Source organism: Schistocerca americana, chromosome 5 (assembly GCF_021461395.2).
Source record: "Schistocerca americana isolate TAMUIC-IGC-003095 chromosome 5, iqSchAmer2.1, whole genome shotgun sequence".
In the NCBI taxonomy this organism is placed as follows: Eukaryota; Metazoa; Arthropoda; class Insecta; order Orthoptera; family Acrididae; genus Schistocerca; species Schistocerca americana.
Window position 1 is genome coordinate 393,708,237 of NC_060123.1, and position 23,400 is coordinate 393,731,636.

Genomic DNA, 23,400 nt, shown 5'->3' on the forward strand with positions numbered 1-23,400 from the left:
TGCACTTTGTTTACTACCTTCCACTAAGGGAGGGATTCTATTTGTGTTTATCTGCTCTGCATAGTAACTAACAGTTCTTGATAAAACTTTACGTACTTTCGTGTTAGATTTCTTAGTGTTTTCTTGATCGTTTAGAACAGAAAGCGCCCTAAAACCATCTTTTGTTTGTTTCGCGGCCGTTAGCCACTAGTCACTTGAATCAGCAGTTGTCTTGTGACAGCCAGAGCGAGAGCACCAGCAGCAGCGAGTACTGTTTGTATAAAGCGTTTATTTTGCATTTTGTTTACGACCTTCCACTAAGGAAGGGATTCTATTTGTGTTTATCTGCTCTGCATAGTAACTAACAGTTCTTGATAAAACTTTACGTAGTTTTCGTGTTAGATTTCTTAGTGTTTTCTTGATCGTTTAGAACAGTAAGCGCCCTAAAACCGTCTTTTGTTTGTTTCGCGGCCGTTAGCCACTAGTCACTTGAATCAGCAGTTGTCTTGTGACAGCCAGAGCGAGAGCACCAGCAGCAGCGAGTACTGTTTGTATAAAGCGTTTTTGTACTTATTTGCTGCACTTAGCTTTTAAATAGTTTTCCTGGGAAAACCTAGCGTAGTTTTCGCGTCTCGTATTTCAGTGAGTGTTTCTTGATTATCAGAGTAGCTCATCAGAAGATTATCTTGGGAATTTGTCACCGTATAGAGTAGGGTAAACATTGTCATGTGTAGGGACTGTGGTTGTTGTGAGCGGATGCAAGGAGAATTGGCCACTCTTCGGGGGCAGGTGGAGGCTTTGTCTGTTAGGCTCATCGAGCTCGAGGCGCAGGCGTCGGCTCGTAGTGGCGTTGGGGCACCTGTGGTGAGACCTATGCCTACTTCGGTGGCCTTGGAATCACATGGAACCCCTGATGTCGCTGCGTCTTCCGGCAGTGAGCATCTTACCGGTCAGCCATCACTCCAGGGTGAATGGCGGACAGTGGTGGGCTCGCGCGTGCCTGGCCGAAAGGCGAAGGTGGGATCTGGCCGCGTGGCAGCTGCCTTACCCCTTTCCAACAGGTACGGGGTGCTTCCTAGTGGTGATGACATCGTTTCCGAGCCACCACAGGATGCCTCGCCTGTTGGGCCAGTGGCCGATTCTCCGGCAAGGTCCCGACAGTCACAGAGGGCGGGCCTATTAGTTATAGGCAGCTCCAACGTTAGGCGGGTTATGGAGCCCCTTAGGAAAATAGCGGGTAGGTCGGGGAAGAATGCCAGTGTGCACTCGGTGTGCTTGCCGGGGGGTCTCGTCCGTAATGTGGAGGAGGCCCTTCCGGCAGCTATTGAACGCACTGGGTGTGACCGGCTGCAGATAGTAGCACATGTCGGAACGAATGACGCCTGCCGCTTGGGTTCTGAGGCCATCCTTGGTTCCTTCCGGCGGCTGGCTGATTTGGTGAAGACAACCAGCATCGCACGCGGAGTGCAAGCTGAGCTTAATATCTGCAGCATAGTGCCCAGAGTCGATCGCGGTCCTCTGGTTTGGAGTCGTGTGGAGGGTCTAAACCAGAGGCTCAGACGACTCTGCGACTATAATGGTTGCAAATTCATCGACCTCCGTTATTGGGTGGAGAACTGTAGGGCCCCCCTAGACAGGTCAGGCGTGCACTACACACCGGAAGCAGCTACTAGGGTAGCAGAGTACGTGTGGCGTGCACACGGGGGTTTTTTAGGTTAGAGGGACCCCCCCTTGGGCGAAACGATAAAATACCTGACGGCTTACCAGAGAGGACATTATCATCGTTGATAAACAACGTCCGTCCTCAGAGACCAAAAACAGGAAAAGTTAACGTAATATTGGTAAACTGCAGGAGTATCCAGGGCAAGGTTCCTGAATTAGTATCTCTTATTGAAGGAAATAGTGCGCATATAGTATTAGGAACGGAAAGTTGGTTAAAACCGGAAGTGAACAGTAACGAAATCCTAGACACAGAATGGAATATATACCGCAAGGATAGGATAAACGCCAATGGTGGAGGAGTATTTATAGCAGTAAAGAATTCAATAATATCCAGTGAAGTTATTAGCGAATGCGAATGTGAAATAATCTGGGTTAAGTTAAGTATCAAAGGTGGGTCAGATATGATAGTCGGATGCTTGTATAGACCACCTGCATCAGCAACCGTAGTAGTTGAGCGCCTCAGAGAGAACCTGCAGAACGTCGTGAAGAAGTTTCGTGATCATACTATTGTAATAGGGGGAGACTTCAATCTACCAGGTATAGAATGGGATAGTCACACAATCAGAACTGGAGCCAGGGACAGAGACTCTTGTGACATTATCCTGACTGCCTTGTCCGAGAATTACTTCGAGCAGATAGTTAGAGAACCAACTCGTGAAGCTAACGTTTTAGACCTCATAGCAACAAATAGACCGGAACTTTTCGACTCCGTGAATGTAGAAGAGGGTATCAGTGATCATAAGTCAGTGGTTGCATCAATGACTACAAGTGTAATAAGAAATGCCAAGAAAGGAAGGAAAATATATTTGCTTAACAAGAGTGATAGGGCACAAATCGCAGAATATCTGAGTGACCACCATCAAACGTTCATTTCTGAGGAAGAGGATCTGGAACAAAAATGGAAAAAATTCAGGAACATCGTCCAGTACGCCTTAGATAAGTTCGTACCGACTAAGGTCCAACGCGAGGGGAAAGATCCACCGTGGTATAACAATCATGTACGAAAGGTACTACGGAAACAAAGAAAGCTTCATCATAGGTTTAAGAGTAGTCGAATCATAGCTGATAAGGAAAAGCTGAACGAAGCGAAAAAGAGCGTAAAGAGAGCAATGAGAGAAGCATTCAACGAATTCGAACATAAAACATTGGCAAACAATCTAAACAAGAACCCTAAAAAGTTTTGGTCATATGTAAAATCGGTAAGCGGATCTAAATCCCCTATTCAGTCACTCGTTGACCACGATGGCACCGAAACAGAGGACGACCGAAGAAAGGCAGAAATACTGAATTCAGTGTTCCGAAACTGTTTCACTGCGGAAAATCGTAATACGGTCCCTGACTTCAGCCGTCGCACGGACGCCAAAATGGAAAATATTGAAATAAACGATATCGGAATTGAAAAACAACTGCTATCACTTAGTAGCGGAAAAGCATCCGGACCAGACGAGATACCCTTAAGATTCTACAGTGATTATGCTAAAGAACTTGCCCCCTTTCTATCAGCAATTTATCGTAGATCGCTGGAAGAACGTAAAGTACCTAGCGACTGGAAGAAAGCGCAGGTCGTTCCCATTTTCAAGAAGGGTCATAAATCAGATGCGAATAATTATAGGCCTATTTCGCTTACGTCAATCTGTTGTAGAATAATGGAACATGTTTTGTGTTCTCGTATTATGACGTTCTTAGATAATACAAATCTCCTTCATCATAACCAACATGGATTCCGCAAACAGAGATCATGTGAAACTCAGCTCGCCCTATTTGCCCAAGAAATTCACAGTGCCGTAGACACTGGCGAGCAGATTGATCCCGTATTCCTGGACTTCAGGAAGGCATTTGATACGGTTCCGCACTTACGTTTAGTGAAAAAAATACGAGCTTACGGAATATCGGACCAGGTTTGTGATTGGATTCAGGATTTCCTAGAAGAAAGAACACAACATGTCATTCTTAACGGTTCAAAATCTGCAGATGTAGAGGTAATTTCGGGAGTACCGCAGGGAAGCGTGATAGGACCTTTATTGTTTACAATATACATAAATGACTTAGTTGACAACATCGGTAGCTCCGTGAGGCTATTTGCAGATGACACGGTTGTCTACAAGAAAGTAGCAACATCAGAAGACTCGTACGTACTCCAGGAGGACCTGCAGAGGATTAATGCATGGGGCGACAGCTGGCAGCTTTCCCTAAACGTAGATAAATGTAATATAATGCGCATACATAGGGGCAGAAATCCATTCCAGTACGATTATGCCATAGGTGGTAAATTATTGGAAGCGGTAACGACCGTAAAATACTTAGGAGTTACTATCCGGAGCGATCTGAAGTGGAATGATCACATAAAACAAATAGTGGGAAAAGCAGGCGCCAGGTTGAGATTCATAGGAAGAATTCTAAGAAAATGTGACTCATCGACGAAAGAAGTAGCTTAGAAAACGCTTGTTCGTCCGATTCTTGAGTATTGCTCATCAGTATGGGACACTTACCAGGTTGGATTAATAGAAGAGATAGACATGATCCAGCGAAAAGCAGCGCGATTCATCATGGGGACATTTAGTCAGTGCGAGAGCGTTACGGAGATGCTGAACAAGCTCCAGTGGCGGACACTTCAAGAAAGGCGTTACGCAATACGGAGAGGTTTATTATCGAAATTACGAGAGAGCACATTCCGGGAAGAGATGGGCAACATATTACTACCGCCCACATATATCTCGCGTAATGATCACAACGAAAAGATCCGAGAAATTAGAGCAAATACGGAGACTTACAAGCAGTCGTTCTTCCCACGCACAATTCGTGAATGGAACAGGGAAGGGGGGATCAGATAGTGGTACAATAAGTACCCTCCGCCACACACCGTAAGGTGGCTCGCGGAGTATAGATGTAGATGTAGATGTAGATGAGTCTCGTGTGTTACGAGACAAGTAGTGTTTATTAATGACTGAGAGTCTCTGAGCGAGAACTGATTCCTTTTAACTGTATTAAGCTAGCCCACTGGGTCGTTTTGCTTGTTTCGAATCAAGTACGTAGAGTTCAAAGACGCTTGCCTCTTAGGCTTTTGATTGGAAAGTTAAGACACGGAACAGAAATGACTGTCGCAGCGTGCACACGTGAAATTTTCAGCCTGTTAGTCACTAGTGACAGAGCATTTGTTGTCAAGTCATTACTACCCGTTATATGCGTTATTCAATGAAGAGGACATCATTACTTCATTGTCACTTATATTGTGTTGGTTTTGGCCGCTGTTCACATGATCTATAATTACCTGGCTTTAACTAACTGATAGGTTTAAATTTACATTAGTTGTGTTTTGGACTGTTTGTTAATGACCATTTTACTTTTGTTTTAGCTCTTTTGTGTATGTATAATTCAAAGAATTCAGAGTGAAAGATAAATTTTATGTTTATGTAATCTGTCATAGTTTTTAGGTGTTTGTATAATTCAGAGAGTTTAGAGTGTAAGGTATCATTTGAGTTTGCTGTAAACTGGTATTACTAAAATTCTGATAATTCTTTAACAATTATATTAGTTATTTGGATGTTCATAAAGATTAAATGTCTTTTCTGGTACAAACTTTAACTTCATTTAACTTCGCTTAAACACTTCTAGCTCTTTGCTAGCTACCCCATTTCAGTTACTTCTGGGACACCTTTCAAATTGAGAAATACCTTTTTGCAAAGAGAATTTTTAAAGAAACTGTTAATGTGCGTGCATAGTGTACGAAAAAGCTGAAGATTTAAAAATACGAATAGAGATATGAGAACTTAAGTTTTATATTTCGCTTAACAGAGAACAATATAACCTAGGATGAAAGCTAGATATAGGTTACTTTATGCAACAAGTATTTCTACGAGTCATCTCCAGTAATCTCCAAAAGAGGCAACTGAGTCAATGCCAGATAAAAACGTTCTGTACTCTTCAAGAGTATACTGCATTACTTCTACTATGTCTTCAGTTTGTTTACATTGATTTCAACTTCCTTATTATACGTCATTTTTGCAAGCAACTTTGGTTGTGTCTGTAAGGAGTGTCGCAATGAAAAGCGATATTGTTTGAGACCATCAACTCGTTGGTGACACTTAACTTTCCCTACAAACATTTCACTGTGATGGAAGCTCGTAAACGGGGACACTGTGAATTTAACTTTACTATTTTGGTTCACATTCTTCACATAACTGTCGTCACACAAACAGGACCACTTATACAATTTGGCCCACCACTTTCTGTAATTCAAAATTCCTTTTTGTTAACAAGCTTTACTTCAATACGGGCTGTATAAAAAGAATCATCCGATTTTAAACAAACGTAACTGCTATGTTATTTGATACATGTGCATGAACATCATGAAGTTGGAAAGAGTAAATTCTCGGGTTTTACATAGTTTCTGCAAGGTAACAGCAGTGTGCGTCTATTTCATTTCCTGTAAAAATGGTCCTGGCACAACAGAAAGCCTTTTGTGTTCTACGGTATGCGCAGTGCGGGTCAATAATAACTGTTCAGCGTGACTTTTGTAATAGGTATGGTGTGGATCCTCCTACAGCACAGTGCATTAGACGATAGCATGAACAGTTCCGAGAAACAGGTTGTTTGTATAGAGGCAAATCACAAGGCCGACCCAGAGTGTCTGACACAGACGTCGAATGCATCCGCTATACATTCACAAGAAGACCACAGAAATCCGTTCGCCGGGCAGCTCGGCAGCTCACATACCCCTGACGTCCGTGTGGCGTGTGTTCTGTCGACGTTTGCACATGAAACCACGCATAATTAAGCTACTGCAAGCTCTTCGTGAAGGTGACAAACAATAACGTGGCGAGTTCTGTAACTTCCTTCTTGGCAAGATGGAGGATGGCAGTTTTCTTCGCACTTAGTGTTTAGTGAGTGGGCAAATTCCATTTAAATGGAAAGGTGGACCATCATAATGTGAGAATATAGGGTACGGAATAACAAAACGAAGTTGTACAACATGAGAGGGATTCTCTAAAAGTGGATGTGTTTTGAACAGTTACACAGGAAAAGATGTATGGTCCATTTTTCTTCGCCGAGAATATTGTTTCAGGAAGCACATACCTAGACATGCTTGAGAACTTCCTTTTCTCACAGTTGGAGACTGATTCGAACGACTTCATTAACGAACAGAATGGGGCACCGCCACACTGGCATCTGGAAGTGCGGGAATTTCTGTATGAAGGGTGAGTGAACGATGTACTGGACGCGCTGGAGCAAATGATCACCCTTACATTACTGGCCTTGAAGGTTACCGGACCTGACTGCAAGTGATTATTTCTTGTGAGATTTATAAAAGGCCCTATTTATGTGACTCCGTTACTAGCAACAATGAATGAACTGAGACATCACATAACAGCAGCTGTGCAAGCTGTAACTCAAGACCTGCTCACTGCAGTGTGGGAACAATCTGAATACCTCATTGGCATATGCCGTGCATGTCAAGGGGGGCATATAATTAAGAGGTATGAAAAAGAAAACTTTTTGAGTTTCTCGTTCATCAGGAAACAAAATTAATTGTATAAGTTTTTTTTTTCAGAAATATAGATGTACCAAATCGGATTATTCTCTTTGATAAACCCTGTACTTTGTTTTTTTGAACGATGTGACTATACACTCTGAAAAGAACATCTCTTGTCTTGTTTTCTTATCACGTGTTTTACGCAAGCAAACGTGTGATCACGTGGTGCAACTGAATGGGCCTTGACAGGGAAGTGCTGAAACACATATTTGATTCTGCCAGAACTTAAAAGGCAGTCCATTACCGTAACCACCATGTTACTTTTGTTTTGTGCTGGGCGCCCACCATAGAACAGGGGTAGTTCAGCAGCACATCCGAGGATCTCTGCTTTGATGTACCCAACCAAATGTGAAGAGAGGTGCTTTTTTCGCAATCGAGGCGAATTTCTAGTTTTTTGATATACTAACCAACGATTGCTTACGCGCTGCGATGTTGAAGGTTCTTAAATGTGAAGATACCCCGCTAGTTAGTTTGTGGGCAGTACCTTCATGGTACTTTAGATATAGCTTTTGTATGTTGCTTTTTAGGCCCGTAATACATAATGCGTTAACGTTAAAATGGCACAAATACAATGGTTCTAATATTGGGAGCTAAGGAATCTGCAGATATTTCATGTAATTCCACCAAATACTCATTTTCTGCAAAGTTCTTCTTTATTTCGTCCATCTGTAAATAGAATGTTTTATTCTTCTTTCATGTAATAATGTACCGTTACTTACACTTCAGCTACACGCTTTGCAGCATCGTTCAGTGATAGACTCTTCGTTTTCACTGCAATTGACTCACAATAGAAGCAACTGTCTAATTTCTTTGTGCAAAGCGTAAATTAAAACGCTGGCTGGAAACCCTTGAATGTATATCGTAAGACATTTTGGTATGTAGATGAAACTTCGTGAACAGTTCGCACAGACGACTATGCATCTAAGTAGTACCTTCATCGCTGGACTGAAGCGAGATTCTCGTATGAAATATTTTAATGTTCTCTTCAGCTATCGACTGGTTCGCCTGTGTTGTTGCACTGTTCGAAATAGCACATCCTCTTCTCTCGTGAGGCTGAACATTATTTTTCACAAAGCTACAAACTCGTCGCATACATTCGTTTGTAATGCCAAAAAGATTGAAAATGCCTGTTTTCAGTCTTTGACCAGTTCAGGATCTTCAGTCAACACATGATGTAGATAATTTAATGCTCTTGACTTAGACTAGCTTTCGATTTTCCGTGGTCTATCTTGTCTTCAGTCTTTGACCCGTTCAGTATCTTCAGTTAACACACGATATAGATAATTTAATGCTCTTGGCTAAGACTGGCTTTCGATTTTCCGTGGTCTATCTCATGTTTTCTTACATTCAAATTCATGGAATTTTATTGAATACGTCTGTGTGTTCATGTTGACAAATCTTCTTGCAACACAGTTTCTTGCCTTGAAACATAACTGTACCCGAATACCAATGCCATCTGATAGAAACTGCACTCACCACATGAATTCTGAACTAATGCTGTTTCTACCATTCTCTAAAAGAACAGCATGAGTCCTGGACTCACGTTGTTAGTGCAAAGAACACGAAATCAATATGCTTTCTAAATCATTAATATGTGAAGGACATTTGTGCTTTTTGTAGAGAAGCTGCATCTATGTTTCACTAAAGATACACCGCATATAATTCAATTTTGCAGAAAAATGAACTTCTGTTGTTTTTGCAGTTACCAAATCAAATACACGGGACAACTGCTAAAGGAGCCCACACGGTTTCGAAGGGTAAGAGTTCTCTTCTCCTGGAGTGAGAACTCCTTTCAGCAAAAGTTATACCATCTGAGGAGATCAGTGGTCAATACCATACTTAGGACTAAGGACATTCGAAGAACTTAACTTTTAAGGAAGAATATTCATGTCAAATAACTGAATGATAACATAAAATACAAAGCTGTGTGACTGTTTCAATTGACTGGATCGAAATACTAGGAGACAGGCCCGGATCCAGGGAGCAGGAGGTGGAGAAGGGTGGAGGTGGATTGGGGAAGACCGGGGTATTGCCGGGTGGCAACTGCGGGGGGCGCCAATTTCAAACTCTTGAATAAAAAAAACCTTGTTTCACAAAACGCCTATCGTTCATCCCACATCATAGTGTACGTGATGTCTCTGCCAGGGGAATCCCCGTCGCATCATAAAATAAAAAATTTACACGCAGACAAAATGGGATGGGGCTATACGAGCTGAATCGAACAAATTCGAATGGATGAAGGCAAATTGTGTTTGTTTATATAGTTGCATGGGTGTGCGAATGACAAAGTTGTTATATTATTAGTGAATTCCATAGGTTTACACTATCAAAGTGGAAATAAAGGACTAACAGCAACAGCAGGTAACAAATGTTACATATTGTCTTCTCGGTGTATCCAAGAAAATGAAACTTTGACGGAAAATTTTTGTCAGATCACTACACTGTACAGTCTCTAGTGGGCAGCAGCCCAAGGTCACTTCTCGGAATAGTGCTGAAAACGCGTTGTACGAACTCCAGTGATTCCGGCAGGGTTAGTGAAAATCGGTGAATAGATTTTGACAATGGCAGGAATAGTTACAGGTTTAGTGATAACAAGATTGTTTATTACAACGAGGAAGGAGAACAATCGGGGACATAACACAAATAATGTAGGAGAATATGACGATTCCAAATGTATTTAAAAATTTCGTACTATTACTACTACTCGAACGCTTCCTTAAGAAACTGGAGCATGTGAATGAAACGTGAAACTTTTTCCAAACGTAAAACTTTATGCTTGTAATAGTGCGAATATGCATTTCACAATGGTACTTCGTGAATTAAATTCTGTCATGTTATTTTGCAAGTAGACAGAAATAACCATTTGCGCCAAAACAGTATGGCATATCTAGCGAGTGTTACAACTGCTAAAATATTAGGTGGGAATACTTCGTTTTATCTAGCAGAGAGTGACAAAACAGACGTAATCAAATCGAGAAACTACACCACTCTTAGGTACTATTCGTATTAACAGCTTTTCCGGTATTAGACAGTGACATTTCTATTTTTCATACAGCAAAACGTTTGCCGAACTTTGATGAGCTAATAGATCCTTTACCAGAACCGGAAACACGACGTGTAAAGCTGTCACAAGATTAGAGAGAAAAAATGCTAAGACTAAGGATTGAATAAATATTTATTGTCGTTCATGTCTCCTGTCTTTATTGGTTTTATGTTTTCTGTGTTTAATTATACGTCACACAAAAGAGAAAGTTATTAGCTAACAGCCAATAAAGAGTGCAAATTTTCTGAAGATTTCTTATTTTCCCGATTACAAATATTTCCTACCCCTCGCCCCCAATTATTTATTGTGAGGTTTTTTGGGGGGTGGGTATTGGACGTCAGACTGTCCGACTGGGAGTAGGAGAGGCATTACATGGCATTTTACATTCAACTGTCCTAAATATAGGGTTGATGGCGGCCATTACAAAGTATACACGTATGAATTCCACAGAGGGAAATACAGTGACATGCGACAGAACAATGATGTGTGAAGAGGGGAGGCACTGCTTCTTTGGCACACTTATGAACAAATAACATGTCTTACATTTCCTCAGACATGTATGGTTTATACACTATGTGATCAAAAGTATCCAGACACCTGGCTGGCAAATGGTTCAAATGGCTCTGAGCACTATGGGACTTAACTTCTAAGGTAATCCGTCCCCTAGAACTCAGAACTACTTAAACCTAAGTAACCTAAGGACATCACACACACCCATGCCCGAGGCAGGATTCGAACCTGCGACCGTAGTGGTCGCGCGGTTCTAGACTGTAGCGCCTAGAACCGATCGGCTACCCCGGCCGGCGACACCTGGCTGAAAATGACTTACAAGTTCGCGGCGCCCTCCATCGGTAATGCTGGAATTCAACATGGTATTGGTCCACCCTTAGCCTTGTTGACAGCCTCCACTTTCGCAGGCATACATTCAATTAGGTGCTGGAAGGTTTCTTGGGGAATGGAAGCCCATTCTTCACCAAGTGCTGCACCGAGGAGAGGTACGGATGTCGGTTGGTGAGGCCTGACACGAAGTCGGCCTTCCAAAACATCACAAAGCTGTTCTTTAGGATTCAGGTCAGGACCCTTTGCAGGCCAGTCCATTGCAGGGATGTTATTGTCGTACAACCACTCTGCCACAGGCCGTGCATTATGCATTCGAATTGCTCTTCCACAGTGTGAAGCAAGAAGGTGCTTAAAGCATCAGTGTAGGCCTGTTCTGTGATAGTGTTACGCAAAGCAACAAGGAGTTCAGGCCGCTCTATGAAAAACACGACCAAACCATTACATCACCGCCTCCGAATTTTACTGTTGGCACTACACACGTTGGCGGACGATGTTCAATGGGCATTCGACATACCTACACCCTGACATCAGATCGCCACATTGTGTACCGTGATACGTCACTCCAAACAACGTTTTTCCACTGTTCAATCGTCCAGTGTTTACGCTCGTTACACCATGCGAGGCGCCGTGAAGTGTGGCTTACGAGCAGCCGCTCGACCATGAAATCCAAGTCTTCTCACCTTCCGCTTGTCATAGTACTTGCAATGGATCCTGATGCACTTTGGAATTCCTGTGTGATGGTATGGGTAGATGTCTGTCTATTACACATTACGACCCTCTTCAACTGTCGGCAGTCTCTGCCAGGCAACAGACGAGGTCTGCCTGTACACTATTGTGCTGTACGTGTCCCTTCACGTTTGCAATACACTATCACATCGGAAAGAGTGGACCTAGGGTTGTTCAGTAGTGTGGAAATCTCACGTACAGACGCATGACACTAGTGACAGCCAATCATCTGACCACGTTCGAAGTCCGTGAGCTCTGCGGAGCGCCCCATTCTGCTCTCTCACGATGTCTAATGATTACTGAGGTCGCTGACATGCAGTACCTGGCAGTAGGTTGCAGCACAGTGCACCTAATATAAAAACGCATATTTTTGGGTTTGTCCTGATACTTTTGATCAAATAGTGTACATCAAACCCTTCAGAAGGATGTGCGCTTCAAAATGAAGATATATTTGAAAAATCGACTTTTTTTTAAATTTTTACGTTCCATCTCAAACGCTCAAGTGGGAAAGGGGAGGGGTGGGTTTGTCGCCACTACCAGGTATTTGACCCGATTCGGAAATATCGTAGATCTATGGTGGCCAGGAGAGGCTATCGTCGTTTTGACCGTTCAACGTGTCTAACAGTTCCTGAAGACGAGACAGGCGTGTGCACTCAGTAGAAGTAAAGTCTTCCAGCTTTCTTGTGCGGTAGTGTCAAACTTAAAGGCACAGAAGAATTAATTGAGGTCTAGAAAAGGGCCAGTACGCCACAAATGTAAAATGATTCATTATTTTTTCCCTCGGTGTCGTCGCGGGCTTCCTGGATGTTTTTGAATCAGGTCTTACGTTTCTGTTGAAAATATTCGTACAATTACGTAAGCATTAGTTAAAACCATTTGCAGGAATAGAAACATTTTAAAATATGTATAAACGAATCCATCCTTAGAACTTACGACTCTCGTTACCACATCATTTTGCATTTGTATTGATTTCAGTCTAACATTTGATCTATTGTTCTGGTTTATCAGTGTTCTTTTACACTTGCTGTTACAGGTATTCCAAGTTTACAAAGTCAGATAAAATATTAGCAGCCGAATAATTAAACACACTCTATCTGGCGTGGTACGCACGATCTAACGTTGTAACTCCGGCGCTGGGTTTACAAAGCGATGGGGACCAAGCGATATCGCGAGAAACACAGAGAGGCTGCCGCGATTAATCGGAATTTGTGAGCGTTTTAGGAAATTAGCTAAAGCCAGCACAATTCGTGTAATATTAGTTAACCGGATGAAGCGATTGGAGAGACTGCAAAGCTCTGTCAGCTTTTGTAGCAGTTAAAAACCAAAATAACTCTTTGAACATTAATGTTTGCAGCAGATATCATCTATGCTTATTTTACAGGTGAAGCCGCAGCCCGCAGTACTTTATAAGTGTACATACTACAAAGGCATAACAACATTTTTATTTACTTTATTGTTTAGATACAATTTATTTTTCCTCGTTAGACGAACTTATCGGATTAAAATATGAAGCCATGACGTGGTATCAGTAAAACGTAGGATGAAACGAGTGAGTAACCGGATTTTCTTTGTAAAATTGGTATTTGTAGTTTTGTTTTCAAGTAATTATTCAGGGCCTGCTTTCTATTCAATTTCCTAAGCCCAAGTTGCTAGAGTAAACAATATTGGCGCACTTAAGATATTTGAAGTCGACTCGGTAGCTAAAATAAAAACACTAAACCAATTACTTTTGAAACATAAGAAATTTCTTGCGAATTAAAGATTTTCATTTCATCGTCAGTTTAACTTTGGAGAAGTGGAAAATTAGCGACCGCTCGTAGTACTATGACTATAGATCATTAATATGTCGTATACGTATTTTCATTCCAAATAAGTATTCTTCATTACTGTTTGTTTGTTTTTCGTGTAAGCCAACGAGACTGAAATATTATTATTGAAAAGCTCATAAAAGGTAAATGGTAACCGAATTTACTGGAAAATAGCAAAGAACTTGAAGGAAAGTATGCAAAATAAGCAAATAATACAGTTAATAATTACTTCGGAGACATCATTGTTAACGACTACAACACAAGGTGAGGCAGTATAAATTGTCGTCCATTCATTCGTAGCACTAGTCCTTGCTTCAGTGGCAGTAAACTCTCTTTATTTGAGATTTAAATACTGAAATATTATATATATAATTAGTAAGTGGTTATAACATGTTAGTTACAATTTGTTTTGAAAAAGAGTCGCAAGATGGAGGTTATACGCAGCTGAGCGAGCTCATTTTGAAGTAATGCCTTGCATTTGCTCTTCAAATAAGTATTTCTCAGCGTTGAGCTGCACGTAAACACTATTTGTAAACACTTTGAGTATGTGCAGCATTGTGACCATCAATAGTTTCTACAAACTTCTTTGTTCGTTAATTTAGTTACTACCAGTAATTAACTTAGTAAGGCAGCTTCAGAAAATCTAGAAAATCATTCTGGTAAGGTAGGAGACGCCGAACACAACATGGCACTGCAAATTTCAGTAAGATTACAGCTGGGGTGAATGCAATTACGTCGCCGACTGCAAGTGAAACGGTTGCTGATTTTGGTAAATTAGCAAAAGATCCTGTAATGCAACAACACCTGGAACCAAGAAATGAAGTGACTACTATGAATGCCGGCCGCGGTGGTCGTGCGGTTATAGGCACTTCAGTCCGGAACCACGTGATGCTACGGTCGCAGTTTCGAACCCTGCCTCGGGCATGGATGTGTGTGATGTCCTTAGGTTAGTTAGGTTTAAGTAGTTCTACGTTCTAGTGGACTGACGAACTCTGATGTTGAGGCCCATAGTACTCAGAGCCATTTTTTTGAACTACTATGAATCAGGAAATAGGTACTATGAATCAGAAAGTAGATGATATTGTTAAAATGCAAGAAATTGTGCTTATTGACTTTGCTTCTCAGAATCAACAACAAGATTTCTTATCTAATGAGGCTGTGCAAAGATCTGACCAGGTCAGGAATAAAACTGAGCAGTTAAAAACCAAGGTTTCTCGTCACATGACCCACGTGTTACGAACCGATTTAGATACTGTAATTAGCGACATTTCAGGCTGTAGAAACACCAGCAGATGTAATCCTGAATCTCTATAGAAACTGACTGATAACCTTAGTACTTTGCAGCTAGAGCAAGACGCCTTGAAATCCACTCTTCCGAAGATAGAAACCGAAATACAAAATTTCTCCACTGATCACGAATGGAGTGTTGATGGGTTTGTAAAAAAAAGACAATTAAATTAAGAAAGAATTCTAAACGGTATTAAAGAAAGCCTTACAACAGAACAATTCGGTATAATCAGTAAAATCAAGTAGCACTTGCACCCTATATCCTTAATTATTGACTGGATGTGTCCCTATATCTTTACCCTGTATAGTTCCCTCCAGTTCCATTCAAGTTATTCCCTGAGTCTTAAAAGATGTCCTATCATCCTGACACATTTTCTAGTCTATGTTTTCCACATTTTCTTTTACTCTCCGATTCTGCGCAGAACCTCCTCTTTTTTATGTCATCAGCCCACCTAATTTTAAAAACTCATGTGTAGCACTCCATTTCAGATTCTTCGAATCTCCTCAGTTCCGGTTTTCCCAACGTCCATGTTTCACTACCACACAATGCTGTGTTCCAAACGTACGTTCTCAGAATTTTCTTCAGTTAAGGCCTATGTTTGATAATAGTAGAGTTCTCTAGTGCTAATTTGCTTTTTTATGTCTTCCTTGCTCCGCCTGTCGTGCGTTATTTTGCTGCCAAGGTATCAGTATTCCTTCACTTAATATACTGCATGATCGCCAATGCCGATAATCAGTTTCTTGCTGTTCACAGTTCTGCTACTTCCAACTACTCTCAATCCATATTATGTACTCTGCATTGCCGGCCGGTGTGGCCGAGCGTCTCTAGGCACTTCAGTCTGGAACCGCGCGACCGCTACGATCGCAGGTTCGAATCCTGCCTCGGGCATGGATGTGTGTGATGTCCTTAGGTTAGCTAGGTCTAAGTAGTTCTACGTTTCTGGGGACTGACGAACTCTGATGTTGAGTCCATAGTTCTCAGAGCCATTTGAACCTTTTTTACTCTTCGTTCAGTCATTGCTTCTTTTAGGTGAAGATTGAGGAGTAGGGATGAAAGGTTGCTTCCCTGTCTTATTGTTTTAATGCAAACACATATTCTTGGTCTTTAGCTCTTATTGATACCTCTTAGCTCTTGTACATATGGAATATCACCTGTCTCTCCAAATAGCTTACCACAAATTTTCTCAGAATTTCGAACGCATTTACGTTTCATAAATCCAATATGATCGTTATCTAACGGATGGTCAATTTTCTTTCTCATTCTTCTGTACATTATTCTTGTCAGCAAATTGGATGAATGTGCTGTTAAGCTGACTGTGGGATAATTATTGCACTTGTCGTCTCTTACAGTATTCGGAATTGTATGGAAGACGTTTTTCAGAAACACTGACAGTATATCGCCCGTTTCATACACTCTACACATCAACGTGGATGGTCGTTTGGTTGCTACTTCCCCCAATTAACTTAAAATTTCCGATGCAGTGTTATCTTTCCCTGCTGCCTTATTTGATTGCAAAGCTCTTTTAAATACAGATTCTAACAGTGGATGACCTATCGAAGCATTATCGCCTCATGGTTCTACTTCGATTGGGTCATCAGATAAATTCACCGACTCACAGGTATCTTGAGTGGCCACGTAGGTTTCAGCAACTGGAGGGACGTAAGTGTTGGACAGGAACGGGGACCCCACGATGCCGCGCTGAAGTTCGGTGCTGTCAGCACTGTGCGATATGGTGTTGTCGGAAGACAGTCAGCCTCTTCATCGGCAATGGCGGATGGCGTATAGCATGATAATCATCTCAGGTACATCTTCGGTGGTTCATACACTGTTTTGGAGTCTCTTAGACATCACACACATCCATGCCCGAGGCAGGATTCGAACCAGCGACCGTAGTGATGGAATCGAACACGATTACTGTGAACGCCATCGATCCCAATGACCACCTCCTTTATGGCTTCTATTTATTGCAGAAATTGACTAAAAGAAGATTGTGGTCGATAGGGCTCATCTTCAGACACCAGGGAAGCTTTCATTTTGTATCTCAGTGAAGTGTGAAATCATAGATATGGTCAATACTTGACTAGAGTGAGCAGCTTCGCCGGCTGGAGTGGCCGTGCGGTTTTAGGCGCTACAGCCTGGAGCCGAGCGATCACAACGGCCGCAGGTTCGAACCCCCCCTCGGGCATGGATGTGTGTGATGTTTTTAGGTTAGTTAGGTTTAATTAGTTCTAACTTCTAGGCGACTGATGACCTCAGATTTTAAGTCGCATAGTGCTCAGAGCCATTTGAACCATTTGAGCAGCTTCAAATTGATGTAGGTCGGAGTACTCATGCATTACAATCTTTAGACAGGAGACCACGACATATTGCTGAGCGGCAGCGCTTTTAGAGGCACCATGTCATGGATTACGCGGCCACTCCCGCCGGAAGTTCGAATCCATGGGTGTGTGTGTTGTTCTTCGCATAATTTAAGTTACATTTCGTGGTGTGTTGGTCTAGAAACCGATGACCTCAGTAGTTTGAAGTCAATGATCTTCCACATTGCCGCGCAGGATTAACCGAGCGGTCTGGGGTGCTGCAGTCATGGACTGTGCGGCTGGTCGCGGCGGAGGTTCTAGTCCTCCCTCGGACATGTGTGTGTGTGTTTGTCCTTAGGATAATTTAGGTTAAGTAGTGTGTAAGCTTAGGGACTGATGACCTTAGCAGTTAAGTCCCTCAAGATATCACACACATTTGAACATTTGAACTTCCACATCGCCCAGACGTACCTGCTGAAAATGATATGTGAAATACTTCGGAGGATATACAGGGATGCCGAGCGGAGACACCTCTGCTTGAAGGCATGACAGCGGCTGGGTACCTGTGAAGCCTCTGACGCTAGCGGAACATTGTCGACTATTAACTATGTTTACAGTCGTCTTGTTCCGCATCGGCCTTGTAGCCGATGCCTCACTCACCTGCATGTTGGGTTCGCGCTGATGGCTGCCGAGCCAGTTCCTCGTGTACGTGCCCAGGTGAAGAGTGAGTGACCTCTCGCCGAGCCGTTCTGCTTGTGCTGCCATGGTCCGGCAACAATGGTTTCGTACTAGCTGCTGGAATGTATACGATCCGATTCCGAATTCTATGTTGAGCCTCAGTGACCCATCCGCGGTGGCATGTTGTCGGAGGTGGTGTGGCCGGTCCATATTCTTACTACTGGTCAGTTATGTTTCTGTAACCGGAGGGGCTTAAGTGTTGAACAGGAACGTGGACCCCACGAGTCCCTGCTACCCGTTTCCTCTCTCCTATGGTAGAGTTTCATTTGATTCAATTTCCTTCACGACTACGGTCACACATTTTTTGTCATCAAGCTGCAGGTTTCGGTCTTTAGTGACCGTCTTCATTTGACTGGCAAAGAGAATGGCCGGAGTGCTATGTTCATGTGTACCGTGATATGTGGAAAACTAATAGAGTACAAAATAACGCGATGAAGAAGAAATTGGTTTTATAGGAACTTCTGCGTATAGTCGATGAGAGGAGATACGATATTTTCTCTGTGCACGAACCATACTCCATCAGCGTACAGATTCCATTCACTGATGTTACATGTGAAATAATTTTGTCGGTACAGAGGTACCAATGTCTGCGATCATAATTGTTAAAAAGTCTGTAGGAGTTTGAAATTGACCAGTTCCTTAATCAACATGTTGCCGTTGCATTGCTCGATGCTGTGATTGGAGTTTTGTATATTCAGTACAGAGACTTCTTTAGACAACGATCTGGCTCAACTCGCCAATATTGTGAGAGCTCTGCGTTGGAAAAGTGTTATCATTGCGGCAGACTTGATGGGATGTTGTTCCGCTGGCTCAGTGGTTGAATAGGTTGGTGATAGGGAAGAAGCGGAGGAGGCTGTTATAAAATTAGGACTTGAAATACAGAATAAACCGGCCAACCAACATACCTTTCAGGGAAGAGGGAGGTGAAATGAATGAATCAGCGCTCGATTCTGTGCCAAGAAAGGATTCAAAGAAATGAAGCGGGGAGAAATTTATCCAGCTCCAAATCACTACAGATAAGCAGGGCAAGACTTATAAGTTCGAAACGGAGAAAATAAGGACTCCTACAGTGCTGTAAACATTAAAGGACGTTGGTCGGATTACACACTTCGCAGGAGACAGCTGAGCTGCTCCACCATGCACTGCCACCAGATGACATTGAAGCGTCATGTGCTGGGGAACAGAAACCCACAGGGGAGAGGCTGCAGGAAGACTACCTGAATGATACTAGATAGAGGAGAAGGTAGCAGTAATAAACCGGACTTTCAGGAGGGGATGGCCGCCAGCGCAGAAGATTTTATGGTAAAAGTGATAAAACACTTTGCCCCCAGTTGGTACGGAACTTTCAGAGTTCAAAAATGTTCAGATGTGTGTGATATCTTATGGGACTTGACTACTAAGATCATCAGTACCTAAACTTACACACTACTTAACCTAAATTATCCTAAGGACAAACACACACACCCGTGCCCGAGGGAGGACTCGAACTTCCGCCGGGACCAGCCGCACAGTCCTTTCAGAGTAATATGAAGAATTTCTGCTTCCTGGAAACTTTTCGAAATTCTGGGAGACGAGTTTGCCATTATTTAGAAAAGGATAGTTATCAAACATTGATAAAGTCAAGGGATATATGTCAGCTAGACATTCTTGGTACGCTGTTTGATAAGCATCTTTGCCTTATGCAGAATGAGGCAGTTGGGGTTAAGAATGTGATGTGCGATTTTGGACGCGTTAATCTCTGCGGCCGAAACATGCCTCTCTTTGCTTTACACGTGCGTATTTGGTATCAAGGCGAACATCAATGACTTCTATTGACAGTCTATGCTGGCCCTCACTCTTTGCCCACTTGCTGCAGATGGTGTGGGTCCGCTACATGGCTTCCTGAGGAAATGCTGTGAGAAAAGTGAGGGTGAACTGTCATCTCCGTACCTGAGAATAACTAAGGTAATTGCTACAAGGGGTTGTCCTTTTTAGGAAATTAGTATTCACTTATTACTGACTCGATTACATCACGTAATGTCATGAAACCCGACCAACGAGGAACAGTTTTGAAGAACGATAAATCGCATACTACGAACCCATCACTGTCGAATTCGTAAACACGCAAGTAGGCGTTTCTCCTTAACACATTAGAACCATCACATGATATTTTCACAAACAAACAACACTGAAATTAATTTTCTGGCTGATGAATCAGCAGTATCATCTTTTATTAATTACAAAACGTAAATAGGGCTTCTCCTGTTTTGTGCGGTTACGTTAAAATGCTGACAATTTGCATACCCAAGCATGCCAGCTTCACATATGTCTTCATAGTGCTGCAACCTTAATGGCTAGCAGATTGCAATCTGTCCAAAAGAAGGAGAGATCAAGTTTGAAACGGCCGTAGATAACGATGCTATTAGAAACGGAGCCCAAGCTTGAGCTGAAGTTCCCTAAACTATTTAGGGAAATCACGGAAATCGGTATGGCCGCATGATTTGGTCTACCGTTGTACCCAAAACGACTCCATCGTCTTAACCACTAAGTCACCTGCACGCTTATCAATCACGACAGATCTCAGTCACCTCTTTCCGACCAGTCACTGAGAAGAAAGAAACATCTGTGGGGTTTGTAATGCAATGAAAACTTTCCCATCTGATGTTTATTTCACATTTCTGGGCTGACAGACTGAGTCCGAAGTATGTCCAGACATTTCGTCCCTACATGCGTAAGACAGCTGCCGACTTCTCCTCGAAGGTATCTTTCACAGTTGGGGACGAAATGTTAGTGAATAGTCGTCTAATTGGCCAAGCCCAATCACTGAAATCTATGACTACAGCCTTTATTTGGATGCCATGAACGACACTGAATGATGACACTAGAATCTCTAGGCATTTAAGATCACATTGCATATTTCCGGAATGACGTGCAACGGAATGGGTGCTGATCGAAACTACCTGGCGAATTAAAACCGTCTACCGGACTCGGCCACGAACCAGGGACCTTTGCCTTGCACGGATAAATGCTCTACCGACTGAGTTAATCAAACAAACTTGGTGATACATTCTCATAGCTTTATTTCAGCCAGTACCTTATCTCCGACACAAATTCTCCTGCGTATCTTGCGGGAGTGCCACGCCTTGAATTATGGATATTTTCGGAAGCAAAACTGTGTGGAGAGGCAGTAAGTCACGCTTGGATAGCTGAGACGGCAGAGAACTTGCCTAATATCTTGTTGTAGGGATTGCTTGTAAGGTCCATTCCAGTGAGAGTGAAGGGCTAAGATGGTCTCACTCGATTTATAGGTAGAGCTGCTTCAGTTTGTTGTCCTCTTGGATTATCCATGAACTTGCGTGGTAAGCATAATTGTGGGAGTCCCATAGCTGACACACCCACAGGAATGTGGGCCATCAGGTACTCCAGAAGTGAGTTATAATTTACATCATGAAAGAATGAACTTAAGACATGGGCTCTGACTTACCATACCTCCTGATATCATAGGCATTTCCCAATTCAGTTCCTGCTGAAGACTTATACGTACGACTGGTCGTGTCGTTCACTTCCCACACAAAATTCGCCACATACAGAAACCTGATGGAGCGTTCACAGCAATCTTACTTGCAAATGCACAACAGTTACTTGATGAAAATAGTCCACGCCAATGTTTCTCGAGGAAATCACACGTACTCCAGAGTGGTGACCAGATGCCGAAAGACTCTAAAAGTGGACACTTTAATCCATTCAATGTAGATGGACTCATCCGCTTGTGGATTATGGTCTGCGGAACTAACCAGTGAACAGCGACAAACAGTAAATATAGATGGGTTACTTCACTTTAAGAGCCTCCTCACTTTTCAAAAACATGTTGATTTTCATTATGTTGGTGTGCGAATCATTATCCGAAGCTTGGAAGAACCTTGGATACTGAAAGGTAGTCAGATCACTAAGTGGACTGGTACATGTGCACTGCCACACACAGTCTACATCGACAACGTTAAGAAGTTTCATGGTGCCAACGAAGATTTGTTGGAAATATGGAACTCACTGACGTCCTTTGCCAAGAAAGGGATCCCAACGTAGTTCATTGCTTCACGAGCGTGTTGGTGGGGAGGATGTTGAGAGAGGATGGTGGACACCATCAATACATGCTTACGGAAAGTGTTGGGGTGATCAAGATTAACTGGAGAAAACTGTGTAAACCATCGTCGGCATCTAAGCTGCAGTAAAGTCGAGGCAAATCTCCCCAGAAGATGACACGGAACCTGTGTTTCCAGCACATTTTCTCGTTGTTGGAGGCTTGTTAAATGTACCCACTGGACCAGAAACTACTGTCGCCCACAATCTGAGCAAAGAATTTAAACTACCGCAAAAACTGGCCGACTGGTAAAGTTGCACGAAGGAGTATGTCGGAGTTGAGAAGTTGCCACGGAGTTAGAGTCAAATCTACTAGATGTAGTGACTTCCGACTGGATGATCTCGCTTTGGTTCAAGAGATGGACGCAAGTGGAAGAAAGGGAAAGTAGAAAGGTATGTGCAGGGAAGAGACAGTACAATAAGAACGGGCATACTGCAAACGTCAGGGCAGCAGATAGCAGACGTGGTTCAGTTGATCATTCTCCTGGGGGTTGACGAGGATGGTGAGGATACTGGGAACTTAGATGTTCAAAACATTTGTGTCTCGGATTTGCAATGCTCGCTTTCGAAGACAAGACTAGTTTTAAACTACTTTTGTTAAGGATGTTCTGCGAGTGTGTTAGAATAGAAATTGCTGCTTACTACTCTCATTTCACAACAACTGCAAAAGGCAAAAGTCCCAAGTACAAGTTCCAGAGCGGTACACTATTTTGATCACTGTGTTTCACAGTGATTACGTCTTTGTAGCATGCTCAATATATCCTAGATGCAACGTCATAGTCAGCATCAGCGGCGGCACCAGACTTCGAGGAGACAGCTGGCGAATGACGTGGTGACGAATGGGCAGCAGGGGGAGCGGCGCTGGTCCGGTGGTGAGCGCGCGGTAGCCACAGCGTGGCCGGGTGCAGTGTGCAGCGCGATAATCGATTTAACGCCGCCGCCGGGAATCGGTCGCGGCCCCGCCCTACCAAAGCCGCACGCGACGCGACGCGATCAGACGCGCTGCGCCGGCTGCAGCTGCGCTCGTAGCAACCGCCTCTCTGAGCTAACTCAAGGGGCCCGCCAGCTTCTCAACGTTCGGTGACTATGAAAAGGATCGAGATGATTTTGACATTCAAATATACGATGTGGGAGAAAGAAATGGACTGTGATGTGGACATTCAAGTGTTTAGAAATGTTTACCAGATTTTTTAGAGAAATTAAATACCGGTAGAATAGACATACGCCTCGTCTCAGTTGCATTACTAGCTATACGTCTGGTTGCTGGGACACGCTAATATCAGGGAGACGCTCTATCTGTAGGAGCAAAGAAA